The 22,703-nt window shown below is 48.4% G+C and overlaps 1 pseudogene; it reads right to left on the reverse strand.

Moving 5' to 3' along the window:
- Positions 1–2,887: 2,887 nt before the first annotated feature.
- On the reverse strand, positions 2,888–20,025 carry LOC103645213 (uncharacterized; annotated as a pseudogene).
- Between the last annotated feature and the right edge of the window lie 2,678 nt (positions 20,026–22,703).

Below are 22,703 nucleotides of genomic sequence, written 5' to 3' on the forward strand. Positions count from 1 at the left end.
TTCCGTCTCCTTCATTTCCGTTATGCAATGACCCTGGCGCGCGGTTAGAACCGGCAATGATACTGACAATACCAACACACGTACGCTGCTGTCGCAGGGATGGAATGCACGCAGTACGCTGTACGTATAGGTGAGATATATATAGCACATGAAGGCATGGACCAGGCATGCATGCGTGGTCCATATGACGATATACGTGAAGCCGGCCGACGTACGGTACGTACGTACTATACCTGTGAACAGCCCTTAGCCTCCAACGCCCCTGCCGTCTCCGGCAGCAGCCAGTATATGGCAGGCAGGGAGCGGATTACACCGGTGCTCTTCTGATAGTGATAACTAATTAAATGGTACTGTAATACTACTAACAGCTGGTAGTAAAAACCATGTTGTACGTGCACTGATAATCCGTAAAGACCAAAAAGGTGGCAGTACGACGGATTCAGCTTAACTCTGCATTACCCGCTGGCTAGCTTTTTTGAGATGATGATGGTCAAGATTTGCAGAGAGCTCGTAGTAATCATCGGGAGCAGTAATTATGTGTAATGGCCTCTCTACCAACTTCCGCCAGGACGCACACGTATACGGCGTCTGCCGCGCACTTCCGGCCGGCCGCGGCTATTGTGCGTGTTTGAGTACGATTTACGCATCCGGCCGGCCGGCCTGCCTCTAGCTTATCCGCGACCAAACAAACAATCAGATCATTATTACTGTGGGTTTAAAACAAGTGGCATTTGAATTTATCCGAAAGTACAAACAAAGAGCTAATTCTTATCGGAAGCCTATAGCCGACTGAATTTAGCTAACTTTCACCGGCTGGACGTACGACGGAAGTAAATAACTTTCACCGACTGAATTTTTCCGCATATCACGTATAATTAATCTTATTCTGGTTTGACAACACCGTAGTTATAGCTATGATAATTCTGTAGCATATATTCGTTACGCATTTTCTCCATGAATAGGCATTTCATACAACAAGTTGCTTCCATCCAGAAGCAATGCACAGAAAATGCATACGGGCACAATGCTCGACAATTTTCGCAACAACACAGTTTATAAAATCACAACTACCATCATTATATCTCAGAAGTCAATCGTTAATACCTAATTTTCCATACAACCAAAATTGCATCAAAACGAAGCATGTAGACAACAAGCTAAGTTATATCCAGTATAATTGGTGAAGTTGAAAATAGATTTCTTTCCTACTAACTATTTAATGTTGGCATTGCAAAATTAGGTGATTCTAACTTAGTACAAGTGAAATTAAGGACCCACCTGAGGCAGCCGACGATGGAGGTGATGTTGGCAGTGATGTTCCGAATCGAATATCCTCGACGACACGACACACCTAGGCCATGGAGTCACGGCCCTTGCTGCACGTCAGGCATGGCTACAATTTCTTGTATATCTTATATTAAGGGAGTGTTTGGTTTCTAGAGACTAATGTTTAGTCCCTACATTTTATTCCATTTTTGTTCCAAAATTGCTAAATATAGAAACTAAAACTTTATTTTAGTTTCTATATTTAGCAATTTATATACTAAAAAGGAATAAAATGAAGGGACTAAACATTAGTCCCTAGAAACCAAACATCTCTTAAGAACAAAAGGGGTGGGCATATCTCATTCTTAGGCGACAGAGACTCGCTCCATATTGGATATTACAGCATGAGCAGAGCACGATGAGATATCACAATTTCGTCCACAGTAGCTACATGAAACGCCGAATTCTAAGGAATCTATTCACCTACTAATCATTGTAATATTGGAAAAGAATGTTGCCCTAGAAGAATAGATAGTAGAAAGACAATAACATGCATTGGCTTAAATACAAGATATTCAAGAGTGCATTGTCCTGAAAAAATTCCAGTGGATTGGTGGTTGTGCCTGATGCAAGCAATGTTATTTTCGAGATGAAGTGGACTACCTGGATGACATAAGAACAATTTTTTGACAAGAGTGTTGCTGAAAGTTTATAACCGAGATGACATATGACACAAGAGCAAATGAGGCACACCTGTGAGAATGAAAAAAAACAAAAGATATACCTTCTGAGTTTCAAAGATTATCGAATAGCACACTCCATAGCAATAGATTTCACCATTTTTTTGCAATAGAACTACTCATATTAGTCATGTGTGCTAGAGATGGCAATGGGTAAATACCCACCGGGTATTACTACCCCATACCCACGACAAAAAAATAACCCCACCGAGTCACCCATATACACTGGTGGGTATGAATTTATCCCCATACCCACGTGGGTATAGGTTACCCATCGGATCACCCGTACCCACAAAAATTAAACATCTATCAAAATATTATATTATACAAATATCAAGTATATCCATCTAAATACCATTACAAAATTTCTAGCATCATTTAACCACACATTCAACACACATTGGGTGAATTACATGTTCCATTACATGGTCATTAAATTGTCGTTAAGCCTTCTATGTCATAATGGCCTAAAATGTTATTAAATAGTAAAAAAGATGGATGACTAAAGTCTAAGTTCATGCTTGGGCTAAGTTTATATTGGTATTTTATACCCACGAGTTAACGAGTATGGGTGAAGGTGGAACGTTCTTATACCCGTTTACCCATTGGGTGAAGATTTTTGCACAATAACAGACCCACGGGTAGAATATTTAGCCCACATACATACCCTAATGGAGTAAATACCCATCGGGTATCGAGTCACGGGTACCCATTGCCATATCTATGTGTGCAGGGGTGGACCTACGTTGAGCCGAGCGGGGGCACAGATCCCCACTCAATTTTCTGGTTTTAGTAGACATTCTATATTATTTACTGTATCTATGAAGGTCAATTAGTTAGTAAACCTCTATTTATGTCCCTACTCAGATACGAGGTCCTAGTCATGTGTGCAGGGGCGAACCTATGTTGACTGTACTCCTGCAGGCGTAGTCCACGCCCATAAAGAGGTCCATGCAGAGGTAGGCGATGCCGAACTGCCCCTGCCCCAGCTTGCGACCAAGCACGTAGTGGTCGAGGAGGCTTGTGCGGATCACGAGGGGATGGGGTAGATGGGAAGCTAGTGGGGGAGCACGTATGCGCATGCACGTGCACATAGGGGAGGAGGCCGAGCGGATGCGAAGCTAGCGGGGAGCAGGCGCAAATGGCCCTCGGAGGGGAAGGCAGGGACATGGCGCCGCCGGTGGTCTACAATAGACCCTTAATAGGTAACTAGGTCTATACCCATGCGTTGCCACGGGATTAAAAAAATGTATAAACATAGATACGAAACAACAAGCATAACTATAATATGTAAAATCCGTGTGGTAAATATTAAAGAATCAATATAGAATATCTTGAAATTCAAGAAAGAGGATATACTTGGACATCTACATCTCTTCAATTCAATAGACACGTATGATTATGCCCCGAACAAATAAATGGTAATGCTACAAGTAATCAAAATCCACTCGCCCAAAACAAGATACGTGTAAACCGAGCAGCTGCTCGGTGATCATAACAGGTACTTGGACAACACGTACTTGGGGGCAGGCCTCTAGTCCTCGAGCCAGTGCTGGCATGTGCATGCCTGGGGGCGTGGATCCCCACCACCTTGCCCTCTGTCGTTGCCAACGAGAAGTAAGTGCCAAACTCGTTGTCGAACGACCCATACTTGCCTAGTTGGTGACGAACGTGAGCGACCTCAGGACCCGGAGCTCGCCCTCCCTGCTCGTGCGTGCTGTAGTAGCCTTACACGCACATCAGCACCTCGTGCAGGAAGTCCAACTTCACTTGTAGATGCGTTCAAGGGAAAACATATATGCAAGGCTCAATGCATATCCTGGCAACTTGATTCGGCACAACACTTCACGCTGGTGTAAACCCAGTCGTCCCATGCCCAGCCTCCCTCCCCACCCCATGGCCCTTGTCTCATCGGAACCGGTTCTTTCACCATGCCATAAGCAACCCGCAAAAACGATTACAATGCATCGATCACATTTCCGAACCGGATTCAGAGTTTCGGACTTGCAAGAACCTTTTAGTTACCTCGTCGTCCGTATATGTAGCGCTCGACACCTGAGCGACCATGTTGTAATGCACTGTGGGCTAGTCGGTGTCTTCGGCCTGCTAACAAACCGTTGCTGCGCCACCTTGCCTTCTTGAACATGGACCAGACTCCAATGTCGTCGATGTACCACCCCTCCATGCTATGAAACCCCACTACCCATTGCCATTGGTAAAGCTCGTGGAGAAGTACGTGTCGTACTTATCGCCGTATGATCCATACGTCCGCTTGTTCGTGTGAAACGTCAGAGACCTGACTACAATCGGGCCCATGATTATTGTTGAATTGTAGAACCTAGTTATATATATGCGAATATTATATGCCAAGACTAAGACAAAAGCCGTCAGATCATCCAAACGCTCGTAAACTTTGTTGTTCAGTAGCAAAACTGATCGATACTCCAGCCATGTTAGTACATTACCTTATCAAGTATGACACCGCCGCTGAATCCATGCTTGTTACCCCACACGGCCTGCCCGTTCTGATCATACTGGACCTTGATAGAAGAGATTCCCACTGCGCGTGTCAAGTTGATCTGCCACACGCCGTCATCAAATATGGTGCTACCACTCCCGCCCCAGGGACCATAGGTCTAAGGCTGATGCTCACGGCTACAGCTCCTGCATCTCCATAGTAACTGGGGACAGAAACCATCAACAAGGCAAAAAGTTCAGTTTTCATAATCTAAAGATTGTACAGCTATCTGATAGCAAGCGAAACATGATGCATGTGGTAGGATAGTTTGTCCACACCTTGTTCCAGAGCGCTCCATCGTTGTAGTCCGATGAAGGGTTTGTGTACTGCTATTTGGGGTGATTGCTTGTGTAGACAGCATACCTGTTGTCGGTGTTTTGGGTCCGACCGCACACCCGGGGTTGCCCCTCAATGTGTTTTTTAGGAGTAGGACGGTGTCGCCGACTGTAGCAAAATGGTTCGTGCCAGATGCACGAGGGACAGTGGACAATGTTTATAGGTTCGGGCCGCTTAGAGATGCGTAACACCCTACGTCCTGGTGAGTATGCTTGGTGAATGAGGTTACAAGGTAGCTCTCCGAATTGAGAATGCAGAGAGTTGAGGTGGGTGGCTGAGTAATAGGGTCGATCGTTCTGAAGGGGTGCCCCCTAGGCCTTATATACTCGACCGTGGTGCAATACACGTGGATATGATAACAATGTGTAACTAAAAGATAGTGAACTGTTTGAGTATATCTCCCTATAGTTCTGCCGACCTATCCTCGCATGGCTCCGTTGCATGGGGGCTCCAGCGCGGGAAAGTCGGATCTCTGTTGTGGTCGCTCGCTCAACGTTGTGGGTCGTCCGGGCTCGCACCAATCCGGCCTCATGTCAACCTGCTTTGCTGATTGTCCCTCCCCAGGCCCACGAAAGAATGACCTTACGATTTATTGGGCCCTTGGGCTTTTCGTGAGGTCTTTTACTCTTCCAGTGGACCCGGGGGATATCTTCCAGTGGACCCGGTGTTTTGGAAATAACTGCCGGGTGATGACGTGGCACGCCGGTGTTTTGGAAATAACCGCTGGGTGCTGACTGGGCGCTTTTTGAAACGGTATCTGGCTCGGGAATATCCCATAAGTGTTGCGCTTTTAGCCGCCTCTGCTTTCCGTGCCCTAGTTCTTGCTTTCTTGCTTCTGAATCCTCTCTACAATTCGCCTCCCACTCTGCTCGCCGGTAGAATCGAGATGGCGCCCAAGAGGAAGGCCTCGAGTTCGTCTGCCGCGGTGATTCCTCCAATCGACCCCAACAGCCAGTTGCCTTTCGCAGGTAACCACATGTCTGTCATCTCCGAGCCCGAACTTCTCCACCTCGTGTCCATCGGGGTCCTTCCCCCGAGGGAGCTCTGTTCTTGGCGGATTTGCCATGGGGTCACTGTCCCGACAGAGGATACCCATGAGTCCGTGATTTACGCTCATTTCCTTCTCCGCGGCCTCGGTCTTCCCATTTCTCCCTTTTTCCGCGGCCTCCTTGATTTCTACCATCTTAACTTGACCCATCTGAATCCCAATTCTATCCTGCAAATTTCCATTTTCGTTCATTTATGTGAAGCTTTTCTTGGCGTGCTGCCACATTTTGGGTTGTGGAAGTACTTGTATCACTGTCGCCCTAGGATGGCCGGAGGACAACATCAGTTGGTTGGGGGTGCTAGCTTGGAGATGCGCCGCGGGAGGAAGACTGAGTATCTTGAAATACCTCTCAAAGACAGTATCAAGGGATGGCGCTTGGAGTGGTTCATTGTTGAGAATTATGGAAACTCTCTCCCCCCTCGGTCGGGAAGACAGTCGGATGTTCGCACCCCGAGTTGGACCGAGTCCCCCACGGATCTGGAGGTAGCTGAGGCAGGTGCTTTGCTAGCTGAAGTTGGATTGCTGAAGGAGAGGGGTCTGACTGCTGAAGCTGTGGTTGCTGATTTTGTCTTCAAGAATATTCAGCCGTTGAAAGACAGGGCATACCCGGCTTATCTGTATCGAGGCCTAGCAGACTCAACTCGGGTTACCAACAGAAGAATTCCCTCTGTAGACTTGGTGAACTGACTTGAGATGATCCTTAGAGGCAAGGTGTCAAATGTTGGTGCCCCAGTGGCATATTCAGCCTGGAACTTGCCTCCTCCCAAAGCCTTCACTCTTTTTGTGTCGAATCCACCTGTCACTGATGGCAGTTTGGGCCTTAGAGTGCGACCCTCTGCTGAAGAAGTTAGCGCCTTGGTTGCCTCGCTCGGGGAGATTCCTGATGATGAACGGTAGATCCATTTTGAGGTGCCCCTGAATCCTAGTGATGCAGAGATAAGTGCTATGCTTGATTTGCTGGCTGAGGACTCTTCTGATGCTGCTCCTGCTGGGACATTGGTGGTGGCGCCCCTCCCAGAGGCTGGTACGACCTTGGATATTTAGAAGCCTGCCAGTACTCGCCCGAGGCGCCCTTGCCGAGCCAATCAACCTGATCCTTCTGCTGATGAGCAGAAAAAGAAAAAGAGACGCCTCCGGCGAGTATCCAGTTTGGATCGGGACGTTGGTACTTCGGTTCCTGTTGCTGAAGAAGTGCCTGTGACTGAATTTATTGACGCTGATCCCAATGGGTGTGCCCAATCTGCTGCTGATCCCGATGTGGGTGCTCCATCTGTTGCTGATCCCAATGGGTGTGCTGCCTGTGTTGCTAATGAAGACGACGGGGAGGAAGAGGATGAAGTTCCTTTGACTCGGAAAAACAGTCGGCAGTTCATCGCTAGTGGTGAAAGTAGTGGAGTTCCTTCTCCTGCTTTGTCTGCTCTCATCGGTCTGCAAGAATTGTCCCTGGCGAATTTTGATCAGACTCTTGAGGATATGGTTCTAGAGGATTTGTTATCAGAGCCAGCAGATGATGGTGTGATGGAGGTTTGTGCTGATGTGCTTGATGCTGGGTTGAGGTCATCCCGTGCCTCGTCGACCTTAGAGCGCGATCTCGAGGGTCAGGAGACTAACTTGGATCGTCCTGGTCCCATGGAAGTAACTGAGGGCCCATCAGCCTTAGAGGTGGCTACCGCAGAGAACTTGGACCCCAAGGATGGTGTTGACACTTGCCCAGCCCCCGAGGATGTTCCCGGGGATGACTTGGTTCGGGTGGGAAGTGCAAGCCACTGCCCAGCCCCCGAGGGTGCTGCCGGGGATGATCCGGCTCAAGTGGGCAGTGCAAACTATGACCCAGCCCCCGAGGGTGTCCGAGCGGGGTCTCCCTCTTGTACTTCCATGGACGTTCATGCGGGATCGCCTCCACACTCCGGCTGCATGGTGGTAGCCCAAGCTTTGGACCAGGGAGTCGCTTTAGAGGGCAGCATCCCCGCTGACCAAGTTTTGGGCTCTGTTGATGGCACTGAGTTGGTTCCTGCTGGTTCGTTGCAAGCTGCTTCGGGTGGCGACCTTACGCCCGGTCATCGATTGATCTCTCATGATTTGGGGGTCCCTTCGTTCTTTTCCAACCTCTAGGTACTGTGGTATACTTTAGCTTGATTTTTACACCGCATGAACTGCTGTCATTACACTCATCTGCTCTCCTTATCAGGCTTTGGTGGACGGGATGGCTAGCCAGCTGAGGTTACAGGGTGCTCCTGTTCCAGAAGTAGCTTCGTCTCTTGCACGTTGGAATCCAGTGTTACTTCAACATCGTGTCTCTGACTTGGAGGCGACCAATGCTGGTTAGTGCTTTTTTGCTTCTCTTTGTCTTCACTATTAAACTGCTTTACATTCTGACCCCTTTTGTTTGGTTGTCTCCTACTAGGTATGACTCGACAGATTTCCACTCTTGAAGAAAAACATTCTCGAGATCAGGCTGAATTGGCCCAGCGGTGCTCTGACTTTGAAGAAAAGTATTCTCAAAGTCAGACTGAACTAGCTCAGGTCTCTGCTGCCTTAGATGACGCTAATGCACTAAGCTCTTCCCTTCACGCTCACCTTAATTCTGAAAAGGTGACTTATGAAACTGTGCCTTGCCTTGTTGTGCTCCTATTGCTTGCTTGATGTTTGAGGGAGTTGACTTTTGTTTGCAGGAAGAAAAACGTATCCTTGCTGCTTCTCGCGACAGTCTCGACAGATTGTATCGCGATTCTAGCAACTCGCTGACCATCCTGGAGAGGAGTCATCGCTTCACCATGGAAGAGTTAGACAACCAACGCTGTAAGCTGCAGGAATCCACGGATGAGGTGACCCGGCTCAAGCAATTGATATCAGCGAAGGATGCTACTATCAAAGAACTCCGTGCTTCCAAGAAATCCATCGCCCAGGAGTTAGAAGCTGCTCGGTTGGCTCTCAAGGTTGCTGAAGAAACTTCTGTTACTCTCAGAGCCCAGCACGACATAGCCATGGATAAGGCCATTCGGGCGGGGCGAATCTTGATGAGGAGACCCGGCGTGGTTGTTCCCGAAGATATAAGGGCTGACGTGAATGCTGCTCCTGATTCCTCGAGTCGCCCTTCCTCGTCGATTGCTCCTGAGAAAGATATCACAAAATAGAGAAACATTTTGCGTGCTTTGAGCGCGCGGTTAACATGGTCAAACATTTGTTAGAGGATATCATTTCAGTACTTGAACGACATTGTCATTCTCCTATTGTTTCAGAATTCATCAGTTCGTAAATTTGCAGTAGTAAAATGATGTGTGATGGTTTTAAGACTGTTTTGCGGGATATAGAAGTCATCCTTATATGAGTAATTGTAAGCACGTCAGATCGCCTTAAGTCGCTGCTGACTTTAGCCGATTGCTCTGTTAGCAGGGTATAGTGGTCACCCCGAGTTAAGTAAGCTCGAGCATGTTGCACCGGCTTGAGTCGTTGCCGACTTAAGCCGATTGCTCCGTTAGCAGGGCATAGTTGTCACCCCGAGTTAAGTAAGCGCGAGCATGTTGCACCGCCTTAAGTCATTGCCGACTTAAGCCGATTGCTCCGTTAGCAGGGCATAGTGGTCACCCCGAGTTAAGTAAGCGCGAGCATGTTGCACTGCCTTAAGTCGTTGCCGACTTAAGCCGATTGCTCCGTTAGCAGGGCATAGTGGTCACCCCGAGTTAAGTAAGCGCGAGCATGTTGCACCGCCTTAAGTCGTTGCCGACTTAAGCCGATTGCTCCGTTAGCAGGGCATAGTGGTCACCCCGAGTTAAGTAAGCGCGAGCATGTTGCACCGCCTTAAGTCGTTGCCGACTTAAGCCGATTGCTCCGTTAGCAGGGCATAGTGGTCACCCCGGGTTAAGTAAGCGCGAGCATGTTGCACCGCCTTAAGTCGTTGCCGACTTAAGCCGATTGCTCCGTTAGCAGGGCATAGTGGTCACCCCGAGTTAAGTAAGCGCGAGCATGTTGCACCGCCTTAAGTCGTTGCCGACTTAAGCCGATTGCTCCGTTAGCAGGGCATAGTGGTCACCCCGAGTTAAGTAAGAATGCAAGTCAATCATGAACAAACTGAGTATCTTCGAAGCCCTTTTTTATTGATGACATATTTCTATTTTACAGAGTACATCATCGTCCCGATAGCTTTTGAAATACAGCTAGGGATAAAATTTCCTGAGGTGTTCTATATTCCAGGAGTTCCTGACTTCTGTGCCGTCCATCTGAGTGAGACGATATGATCCTGGCCGAGTGACTTCTGCTACTACGAAGGGTCCTTCCCATAAGGGTGATAACTTGTGCCGTCCTTCCCCCGTTAGAATTCGGCGGAGGACGAGATCTCCTACTAAGAAGGATTGCTGTCGCACGGCCTTGTCGTGATAGCGCCTTAGAGTCTGCTGGTACCGTGCTGATTGGATTACTGCATTCAGCCGTTCTTCCTCGAGTATATCGATGTCCTCCATCCTGGTGGCTTTGACTTCTGCTATGCTTTCGAAGATCAACCTTGGCGCTCCGAACTTGAGGTCGGCTGGTAATACTGTCTCTGACCCATAGACCATGAAGAAAGGAGTGTTTCCATGCAGAGCTCGGCTAGGCTGGGTTCTTAGGCTCCAGACGACATAGGGCAATTCCCTTATCCATTTTCCTGCGAACTTTTCATTCTTATCAAAGACCTTTTTCCTGAGTGCCTACAGTATCATCCCATTGGCTCGCTCGACCTGCCCGTTGGCTCTTGGATGTGCTACAGAAGCATACTTGATCTGAATGCTTTTTTGCTCGCAGAAGTCGAAGAACTCTGAACTTGTGAAGTTGGATCCTAGGTCAGTTATGATGCTGTTTGGTATCCTGAATCTGAATATTATGTCTTGTATGAATTCCACGGCCTTAGCTGAGGTCAAAGAGGCAATGGGTTTGAATTCTATCCATTTAGTGAATTTGTCGATTGCTACCAGTACATGAGTGTATCCTCCTTGAGCCTTCTTGAAAGGTCCAATCATATCCAGTCCCTAGCACGCGAAGGGCCAAGTCACTGGTATGGTCTGCAGTTGCTGTGCTGGTAAATGTTGTTGTTTTGACAAGTACTGGCAAGCTTCGCACCTCTGAACTAATTCGGCTGCATCACTCTTTGCTGTTGGCCAATAGAATCCTGACCTGAAGACCTTCCCAACTAGTGTCTTAGATGCTACGTGTACTCCACACTGCCCAGAATGGACCTCATCCAGAAGTTGCTTCCCAGTAGATGAGAGAACGCACTTCATAAGGACGCCTGATGCACCCCTTCTATATAATGTTTCCCCAATGAGTGTGTAGTGAGCTGACTGTCTGGCAATACGTTCGGCCGCATTTTTGTCATCCGATTCCTCTTCATTCTTTATATACCTGATGATTGGCCTTCTCCAGTCATCAGAGTCTGACTCTAGCTGATTCACAATATTACACTCTTCTGCGTGATCCATTGAGATGCTCGGCTGTAGTATTTCTTGTACAAAGACTCTAGGTGGGACCTGAGTTCGACTGGATCCTAGCTTGGACAATACATCGGCTGCCGTGTTCCGATCTCTTTCTACATGATGAAATTCCAGACCCTCAAATTTATCTTCCAGCTTTCAGACGGTAGTGCAGTACTTTCCCATTGAATCGCTTGAACAATCTCACTCTTTGTTTATCTGGCTAATGACTACTAGAGAGTCTCCATACACCATCAGTCTCTTGATGCCCAATGATATGGTGATGTTCAATCCATGGATCAGAGCTTCATACTTGGCTGCATTGTTGGAGGCCGGAAACAGCAACTGGAGGGCATATTTGAGGTGCTCGCCTCCAGGCGCGGTGAAGAGAATTCCTGCTCTGGCTCCCTGCAGCTTCAGCGAGCCATCAAAATACATTCGCCATACTTCTGCAGTCTCTGGGTTATCTGGTACTTGCTGTTCAGTCCACTCTGATACGAAGTCAACCAATGCTTGAGTTTTAATGGCAGTGCGAGGTCGAAATTCGATGTCATGAGATCCCAGTTCGCAGGCCCACTTGGCTATTCGGCCAATGGCTTCCTTGTTGTGAAGAATATCCCCTATTGGAAAACCAGTAACAACTATGACTTTGTGGTCATCAAAGTAGTGACGTAGCTTGCGGGCAGTTAGAAGTACTGCATATAATAGCTTCTGAACTTGAGGGTACTTTTTCTTCGAGGGACCCAGAACTTCACTGATGAAGTAAACAGGATGTTGCACTGGGTAGGTATGTCCTTCTTCTGCTCACTCGACTACCAACGCGGTGCTTACCACATGAGTCGTGCAAGAGATGTACATCAGTAGATCTTCAGCTGGTTGAGTTGATGTGGCTCGCCGTGGCGACTTCAGTACTGGCGGTGTTGTCAAGAATCTTTTCAGTGCATCTAGAGCTTCCTGTGCCTCTAAAGTCCACTGAAACTTATCCACTTTCTTGAGTAGCTTGTAAAATGGCAAACCTTTTTCTCCCAGCCTGGATATAAATCTGCTCAGAGCTGCCATACATCCAGTAAGTCGCTGAACCTTCTTTTGTGATCGAGGTGCTTTCATCTTCATGATAGCTTCAATCTTATCCGGATTAGCCTCAATTCCCCGGTGGCTGACAATAAACCCGAGTAACTTTCCTGCTGGTACTCCAAAAACACATTTTTTAGGATTAAGCTTCCATCGATACCGCCTCAGACTGTTGAAAACCAGCTGTAAGTCTTCGATGAAGTTTTCCGAGTTCTCCGTTTTGATTACCACATCATCTACGTAGGCCTCCACACGCTTGCCCCAGTGATCGGCTAAGCATGTTTGAATAGCTCTCTGATAAGTTGCTCCAGCGTTTTTTAGACCGAACAGCATGGAGGTATAACAGAAAGCACCAAACGGAGTGATGAACGCTGTTTTTTCCTCGTCTTCCTTTGCCAAACTAATCTGGTGGTATCCGGAATAGCAATCCAGGAAAGACAGCACAGAACATCCAGCGGTGGAGTCCACCACCTGATCTATCCTCGGGAGCCCGAAGGGATCCTTCGGACAGTGTTTGTTGAGATCAGTATAGTCGACGCACATGCGCCAATCCACTTTATTCTTTTTTAGTACAAGAACAGGGTTGGCTAACCACTCGGGGTGTAACACCTCTCTAATAAATCCAGCCGCGCCAAGCGAGCTAACTCAGCGCGAATGGCCTCTCTTTTGTCGGGCGTGAAACGACGTAATTTTTGCCGAATCGGCCTTGCCTGGGGATAGACCTTCAGTTTGTGCTCGGCCAGTTCTCTTGGGACTCCCGGCATATCCGCAGGTTGCCATGCGAATACATCTCGGTTATCTTGCAGAAACTGGACGAGCGCGCTTTCCTATTTGTCGTCCAGGTTGGAGCTGATGATGGCAGTCTTGCGTTCATCAGCGAACCCCAGGTTGATCCTTTTAGTTTCTTCAGTCGGCCGCATAGAGGTCGCGGCCTGAGCTTCGTTTGCCGGTACTGCAAGGTCCTCCTCAGGCTTAGAGTTCGCCTATGTTGAAGAAATCGTCGACGGCTTGGTGGTGAGGGCCGCTTGGATGGCCACTCGGAAACACTCTGCGGCGCCTTGGAAGTCGGCGCGCACAGTTATGATTCCTTGTGGTCCTGGCATCTTCAGTATCATGTACGTGTAATGAGGAATGGCCATGAATTTGGCCAATCCCGGCCTCCCGATGATGGCGTTGTACCCGCAGTCGAAGTTCGCCACTTCGAACCTAAGGAACTCGGTTCTGTAGTTCTCCGGAGTTCCGAAGGTGACGGGCATGTAGATGTGGCCGAGCGGGTATTCCCCTTCAGTCGGCACGATGCCGAAGAAGGGAGTGTCCGACTCGTGGAGCTCTTTGAGGTGAACTCCCAAGCCTTGGAGTGTCCGGGGGAAGGTGACATTGATGCTGCTCCCCCGTCCACTAGCACCTTCTTCACCCGGCTCTCTCGGATCACCGGATCGACGAGGAGTGGGTATTTGCCTAGGTGGTCGAAGTTGAGCCATTGATCCGCCCAAGTGAAAGTGATCGGGTGCTCCGACCACCGGTATAGGGCGGGAGGACCGGTGGTCGCCACCAGTATCTGGCGATCGTTGAGCTTTTGTTGTCTTTTGTTCTCCTGCGACCCGTGTCCGCCGAAGATGATGTTGACCTCCCTGTCAACGCGCGGGAAAGCTCCTCCTCCTCCCTCCTCCTGCTGATGGGGTTGTCGTGGTTCTTCTGGTCCTCCCCTCGGCGGAGGAGGAGGTAGAGGTTGGAAGGGTCGGTCGTGCCCGACGGAGTGCTTGAAGTCCCGACAGTTCCGAAGAGTGTGGCGCATGTCCTTGTGGTACAGGCACTGGGCGTCGAGGATGTCGTCCAGCGTGCGCTCACCTCCGCGGGGTCCTCCCCGGGCGCGAGAGGTTGGTGGTCCGGCGACGTGCACTTCTTCGCGAGGTCTTTTCTCCCAGCGTTTGTCGGGTTGCTGGTTCGCTTCGCGTCGTGGGGCTGCCGGCGCGGGCTTTGCTCCCCCGATGAGGTCCTGGGCTCGCTCGTCGGCGGTGATGTAGAGGTCGGCTTCCCGGAACAGCTCCTCGGAGGTAGTCGGCGCCTTCTGCAATATGGCTCGAACGAAAACCGAGTCGTTGGATCCTCTGTAGAAGTCCTCGATCACGGCCGCCTCCGTGACCTCTGGGATACGATTTCTCATGGTCTGGAACCTTTTGAGGTATGACCGGAGAGTTTCGTCCCCCCGGCGCTTGATGGATTTGAGGTCCTACGGTTGCGCCGGTTTGTCGGAGAGGGACTGGAAATTGGCGGTGAAGCATCGACTGAAGTCGCCCTAGTCGTCGATGCAGTGTCGGGGTAGATGTCGCAGCCATTGCAGTGCGTCTTGCCCGAGGACAATGGGTAAGTACGCGGTCATCACGTCTTCGGACGCCCCGGCAGCTCGAGCAGCGGTGGTGTAGACGGCTAGCCAGCCCCCTGGATCCTGCTTAGGTTCATATTTATCGACATTGGATACCTTGAAGTTAGGAGGCCATTGGATGGCCCTAAGGCGTGGAGTAAGAGCAGACACTCCACACGTGTCCTCCTGTCATCGGGGATGATGTCTGTCCCAGGGAGGGGAGTAATTGTTGCGGTTCCTCGACCGTCCCCGGGTAGTACCACCAGTTGAGGCCGTTGCCGACTCAGTTCTGGTGGCCTGGCTCCGAGCTAGGATGCCATGATCCCTGTCGTACTCCTCCCGGCGGTGAATCTCGTTCTCGTGTCGTCGTTCACGCGAAGCATTGATGGAGCTTCACGCGTCCCGACTGCTGTTAATAGCGTGTCGTAGATCGTTCGGCGGGTGAGCGAGCGGTAGAAGATGGTTGGCTGCCTGAGTGAACAGTCGTCGATAGCCCTCGTCGTCGGGAGTCCGAGGGAGTCCATCAGCTATCCGAGCTAGTACTCCCCCAACTTCGCTCGGCGTGTTCATGGCTCGGGCGAAGTCGGGATTCAGGTTGCGCCCGAAGAGTGGATTCTCCCAGCGTTGCCTTGTGACTTGCTCAGCTTGTTCTTGAGCTCGGCGGCGATCACGTCGTCGGGTGTTCCTTCGTTCCCTGAAGACGCGTTCTTCCGGAGTTTCTCCTATCTCCGAGACCTCGTCCCGCGAGACAGGTTGCTCCGGATCCCGTTCTCCGGCCTCGTGATGTCGCCGAACGTTCCGGCGCCGGTTTCTCCGTCGGCGGGATTCTCGTTGAGGTGGTTCTTCTCCGGGTGCGGTCGGCTCGTCGTCGGAGATGGGAGGCGACTCCACTCTCCTGATGAAGAGGACGTCGGGATAGAATGGTGCTGCTGTCGTGGCAACCTTCTTTCCGTTCTCCTTTGAGGGCGGAGGAACGGAAAGAACAACTTGCTTCCCCTTGGTCTCCTTCTTCCTCGCGATCTGTGTCCATTCTTTTGTCGGAGAAGTAGACAGTGGAGTTCTCCGGGTCAGCGGGCTCTTGGCCCCTGACTTTCTGAAGGCGATCTTTTTCCGGAGAGCTGGAGGTTGCGCTTCTCCGAAATTTTCGGAGTTTGTTGGAGGAGGCTTCTTTTTTGGCGGATCTGCAATACGGTGTAGAGTTCCCTCTTCATCTGCCACGGATGAGATTGTTCCGAAGCATAATACGGATCCGGGGCGGAGGGTGATCTTGCTGTGGAAGGTGACGGCCGGGGTTGCCCCTCAAGGTGTTTTTTAGGAGTAGGACGGTGTCGCCGACTGTAGCAAAATGGTTCGTGCCAGATGCACGAGGGACAGTGGACAATGTTTACAGGTTCGGGCCGCTTAGAGATGCGTAACACCCTACGTCCTGGTGAGTATGCTTGGTGAATGAGGTTACAAGGTAGCTCTCCGAATTGAGAATGCAGAGAGTTGAGGTGGGTGGCTGAGTAATAGGGTCGATCGTTCTGAAGGGGTGCCCCCTAGGCCTTATATACTCGACCGTGGGGCAATACACGTGGATATGATAACAATGTGTAACTAAAAGATAGTGAACTGTTTGAGTATATCTCCCTATAGTTCTGCCGACCTATCCTCGCATGGCTCCGTTGCATGGGGGCTCCAGCGCGGGAAAGTCGGATCTCTGTTGTGGTCGCTCGCTCAACGTTGTGGGCCGTCCGGGCTCGCACCAATCCGGCCTCATGTCAACCTGCTTTGCTGATTGTCCCTCCCAGGCCCACGAAAGAATGACCTTACGATTTATTGGGCCCTTGGGCTTTTCGTGAGGTCTTTTACTCTTCTAGTGGACCCGGAGGATATCTGTCCCCCACACCTGTCGCCTCTATCTTGCACGCGGAGAACCATGTCAGGTCTAGCATCACCACCGGTGAATCCATAGGCGTCGTTTGTACTCTGGGCTCGGAAACAAATTTGCACGGACTTCATTATTGTTCACATGATTACTTAGAACAATGTCTCTCCTAATACATTGGCTGCTTTAAATTTGACATCAAGCATGGTCAACAAATTTGGTACAATGCAAATGATAAAAGGTTGCTTCAGAGTCATAAAGACAATACATTTTTTAGTTTTCTAGTTTTACTTGAGTCATTCAGGTGACACCAGAATTAATAAACATATATTGCTTAATGCAAGTTAATTTGATGTGTCGTACCATTGCAACAGCCAAAGAACCAGAAATTATGCCATGTAGTACGCTATTGTGGATGAAGGGAACAAATGTTAACCACATGACCTGCATTTTCAATTCACTAAAAAGAGATAGAAGGAAAAATTTGTATCAACACTGTATTGAATAGTAGAATCAGCTGGATTTGTAAGTTGCCAAATAAAAAACAGTCATTTTCACCTGAGGTAGCACGACAAGACCGCAAGTTATGATGAAATCCTCCCATAACAGCCAGAGTGTTCTAGAGAGCCAGCCAAAGTAATTGAGGAAGTTTAGGATGAGCTCAATGGCCACAACAACTGAGGCGGTCACGAACTGTGGCACCAGCATGGACTCCGCCATGGCGAGCTGCACGAGGACCGCATAGGTGGAGATGACAGCCTCTGTCTCCCTCTTCTTGGTGAAATAGGAGAGGGGCAAGAGGTTGCAGCAACCCAGTGAGCATACCCTGAAGTGTGCAATCAAACCCGTCAAAACGAGCGCCACAAATAGGCACAGAGGAGGTGAAATCTGAGACGCGAAGTGGGTAATATGTACCTCGGGCTTCTCAAATAGTTTCGTATCTCCTTTATTACTGTTTGATTTTTAAGCAAATTATGCATAATGACTGACTCACTGACATAGCTGTTTGTTCATGCCCTGAGTGTCATAGCAAGATATGTCAAGAATTGTTAAATTAGTTTGTCATGTATGTCATAGCCAATTAGCCATATTATTGGTTCATAGGTCATAACAACAGTTATATTACATGGATGACACACATTTTATATTTTTATATATTTTCAACTATTCTAAAACTATTAAATAAGCATACCACAAGATAAATCAATAGCTCAGTAAATAGGCATCCAAAGGACATAAATTTTTACTATAACACATTTTGAATCTGAAGTACCAAATATACCCCAGATCATGTAAATATTTTTCAGCAAATAACTGCTAACTATAAAATCATATTCATACCTAATATTGAAAGCTTCCTTCAGCTACACTTTATTGTCAAACGGTGTAATCTGCAAAACACGGATAGCAAAGAAAAATGTACAGTGAGGGAACTCAAGTGTGGAACCATATATAGCAGCTCATAAAATGCTACTGGCACATACTGGTTCACTCGATACATGATTATCACTAACCCCCAGTTACAGATGGGTCATTAAAAGATCAAGCACTTGCACTTCTAGCCGGACTATGACCAGGATTTGGAAATCATGCACCAAAAGGTGCATTGAGGAGACCCTTGACAAAGTGGAAGAGAGAATCCCCAACAACACCAACTGCAAACACATAACCTGTATCAGTGAGGATGCATTCTGGACAAGGTCATTCCCTATTTGTAAGAGACGAGACACCATTGTAGTTGTTGCTTGAAGTCCTGAAGGTCTGCTCCTTGTCCACCGAGGAGCAAACCTAAAACTCAGGCAAAGGGTCGACAAAAAGGGAATTTCTGGTGTTTGTAATTGGATACAACGCAGATTTCTAACAGGAAGCTATAACAATCTCTAATTGGATACAACGCAGATTTTTTTGATAGCAAACAATCACAACACCTAGCGCAAGAAACTAAATAGTTGCCGAACCCAAGCAATTTCTAATTTTCACGGAAGAACACAATCATAATCCCTATGCAACCTATCTGGTGCACACAGGTGGACGCCACCTACTCACGATTACAGGTCAAACAAAAAATGGGATTGAGTGCCGCACCATTCCATGGTCGATTCAGCCGCGCTCTCCACCTCCCTCCCCCGCTCTCTGGCGTCCAGGAGGCCCCTCTCGTCGCCTCTCCACGCTAGAGCCCGGGCTCGCTCCCAGCGCCGCTGCCGGCTTGGATCGCGCTCGCTCCACGGTTGCGTGCTTGGGCAGGAAAGGACGACCCAGAGGACCTCTACGAGCCCTACCCCTGGGACACCAGCCCTTGGGCCTTGGATCTCACCGCTGGGTTCGGTAAGCTCGCTAGCGGACTCTCGGCTGCTGCCCCCGATGCTTTGGTTGCAAATTGCAAGCGATGGGCTCGGCGGGGTTTGCGGCGGTCGCGGCATGTGCGGCGGGGTTCTCGGCAGGCGGGCGGGCGGAGGGGGGCGGGGGCAGTCTACGGTACTCTCTTAATAGTCAGTAGAGATAATAGATATAGAGATTAGTATCTGTTGATAGCTCTAATTGATACTAAATAAAAATACAAATATCGATAAATATCATTAACCCATATTAATACTCTTTATGAGCCTCGCGGTTATTAGAACCGATAATACGGACATGTATAACAATAGTACAATACCAACACACGTACGCTGCTGTCGCAGGGATAGAGTGCACGTAGTACGCTGTACGTATAGGTGAGATAGCACATGAAGGCATGGACCATGCATGCATGGTCATACAACCGCATGCCGAGCCAGACACGGAGCACGCGCTAGCGAGCGCTGTCGTGGGGTGGGGTGCTGCTGCGCAGTGGCAGGCGCAGTGGCCCGGGACGTTCCGTCCTCGCCGCCCGCGTGCACGCAAAGCCGGCGACGGCGAGATGGAGACGCTACAGTACATGGCAGCGAGCGGCGTGCGTGCCGGGATAAGATCCACCAGTGCTCGTCTCGTCTGAGAGTGATAACCATATTGTTGTACGTCTACTGTAATCCGTAAAGACCAAAAAGGTGGCAGTACGATGGATTCAGTTTAACTCCGCATTACCCGCTGGCTAGCTTTTTTGAGATGATGATGGTCAAGATTTGCAGAGAGCTACTAGTAGTAATCATCGGGAGCAGCAGTGTGTAATGGCCTCTCTACCAACTTCCGCCAGGACGCACGTATAGATGTCCATCCGGGCCGCCCGGCACGGACCCGGCCCGAGCCCGGTTAGGCACGGCACGAACAGGGTCGTGCCTGGCCCGGCACGCTGTTGCATCGGGCCGTGCCGGTTCGGGTCACGTGCCAGGACATGTGTCCAAGCACGGCCCAGAGAGGCCCAAAACGTGCCGTGCTGGCCCGAAAACCTCTGGGGCATTCCGGGCCGTGCCCTCCACTGGCCCGAAAAACCACAGAATTACAAAAAAAACTAAAATACTAAAATTCTAAAATCAGGCATCAGGCAACCAACTAATATGAAAAACACAAGCACACATATAATATGGAAACATATAATTATGGAGCTGTGTGCAATGGCTGCCTCATTAAAAACCTTCTTAGGCAAAAACTCACACCTCGTGAGAAAAAAAGCCTAAGAAGGAAAAAAGAGTACAGCCACAGCTCCTAAGCCCTAAGGCATAAGTTCATACAGTACAGTCCATGAGTTCATGTTCATTACAAGAATAAGCCATCAGGCATCAGGCAAACAACTAAGCTAGCCAAACACCACTCCACCAGTCCACTGTCCATCACCAACTACTGGTTGTGTTCTTCTAGATCATCAAGGTACAAGTTCTCATGTTCAGCTTCAAGTTCCCGTGTCTCTTCTTCCACAGTATGCTGCAGGTGAGCATCAGCAAGCTCCCAGTCTTTTATGCAAGACAAAACCTCGACCATATCTGGAGCCAGGCGACGTCGACGCTCTTCAATCACCCTGCCAGCAAGACTAAAGGTAGACTCTGAAGATATAGTAGAAGCTGGGACTGTCAAAACATCTTTAGCAAGTAGAGCAAGAATAGGATAAGTGATCTTATGCTGATGCCACCAAGATAGGACATTGAAGTCCTCATCAAACTCAGTTATAGTATCACTATCTAAGTAAGATGCCAGCTCAGAAGTGGATGCAGCAGTAGAGATAGAACTAGAACCTGGTCTCCTTCCCACAGAAAACTCACCATCATAGTCATCATCACCATAGATGTCATCCCATGCCATTTTTTTCTTACCAGAACCAAGAGATGTTGGGTGTTGATTAGCACGCAGGCGTGTGTCACCAAATTTAGCTTCATACAACTGAAATATCTTGGATAGTTTAGATCTAACTTCAATTGGAACATTACAATAATTTGTACCAGTTAAGCTAGCTAACCTGACAAGGAGTTTGTTAAAACCCCTCATCTTAGCCCTTGGGTCTAAAATAAATGCAACAGCATATAGAATAGGAATATCCCTCCAATATTTCAAAAATTTATCTTTCATAGGAACAACAGCAGCCCTAAGAAGTCTATCATTCTCAAATGAATTTAGATGTCTGGCTATCCTCAGAATATGGTGCAGCATCAAAGTAGCAGTAGGGTAGTACACACCAGACAATGCAACAGTGGATTCATAAAATAATTCTAGGAAAGAAAGAACTTTTTCAGCAATTGTCCAATGGTCATCAGTGAGTAAAGGAGTACCATCAGAATGCAAAGGATACTGAGTTTTGATAAAAACAGAAAAGCTGGACTTGTATGGTACTAGATGTTTAAGCATTAAGTATGTAGAATTCCATCTAACATCCATGTCAACACCAAACTTACGAGGACGAATAGCCATACTCATACAATAGCTTTTATATGCAGCTATTCGTTGATTTGAAGCATTTAAAAAGGTTATAGCAGTTCTAAAGTCATCAATATAAGCTTTCAAATGTTGAAGACCAGCTTTAACAATTAAATTAATAACATGACAGGAACATCTTTGATGCAAGAACATAGTGCACAAGTCATCATCAGTAGGTGTAAAAGAATCATCATCATCATCAGTCACAACAGGAGCAGGCACACCAAGGTAACCAGACAAGAAAGGTCTGAGATATTTCATGGCAGTATTGTTTGATGAAGCATTATCTAAGGTGATTGCAAATACTTTATCAGTTAAAGCATAATCATCTATCACAGTAGCAACCAGATTAGCAATACTAACACCACTATGTTTACCATCAATTAACCTTAGACCAAGCAACCTTTTTTCTATTTCCTAGTGAGAATTCACAAAATGAGCAACTACACTTAAATAGTCTTCCTTAGCCTTGCCAGCCCAAATATCAGAGGTTAGACAAACAGATGTAACATCAGTTTTCAAAGTACCAATTAAGTTTACCTTACGCTCATTATATAACTTAATCATGTCCCTAGCAGTGGTTTGCCTAGAAACATGCACAAATCTAGGGTTATGTGCACGAGTGATGTATTCTTGAAATGCATCAGTGGAGCCATGCCATAGAGGTAGATCATCTCTAGCTATCAAACGACAAAGTTCATTCCTTGCAACAGAAGGACAGTACTCCCAACGCTGCAAAGAACCATCAGGGTTGTACTTAAGCACAGTTTGGGTTTGGCCAGATCGATCATGTGCCTTCTTAGCACTACAATTGTGTCTAAGCAAGTGACCAGTACCAGAAGAGGATCTAGCACTTAATGTCTCATGACAGAACTTGCATCGAGCAGCATACCTTACACGCTTACCATTTACCAGATTGGTTAACTCGTCGAAATTGTTCCAAACTTTGGATCTCTTCCTTGAGCCGCCACCAGCAGAGGCAGTGGTAGATGCTGGTGGGCTCGTGGAGTCCGTAGCAGTGCCTGTTCTAGAGGCAACGAAATCCTCGAGGTCGACCGGATCTAAATGAGTGACACCAACACCCAATAAGGCTTGTCTAGCATCCATCGCCTCATTGTGGTCCTCAAGTTGTCGCTCCGCCTCCTCATCCTCTGCAGCCGGGTCAAGATCCATAGTATTGAGACCTTGACCTCGACAACGAGCACGAGGAACACACCGGTCTGGCGGTCTCCG

Source organism: Zea mays, chromosome 1 (genome assembly GCF_902167145.1).
Source record: "Zea mays cultivar B73 chromosome 1, Zm-B73-REFERENCE-NAM-5.0, whole genome shotgun sequence".
Classification (NCBI taxonomy): domain Eukaryota; kingdom Viridiplantae; phylum Streptophyta; class Magnoliopsida; order Poales; family Poaceae; genus Zea; species Zea mays.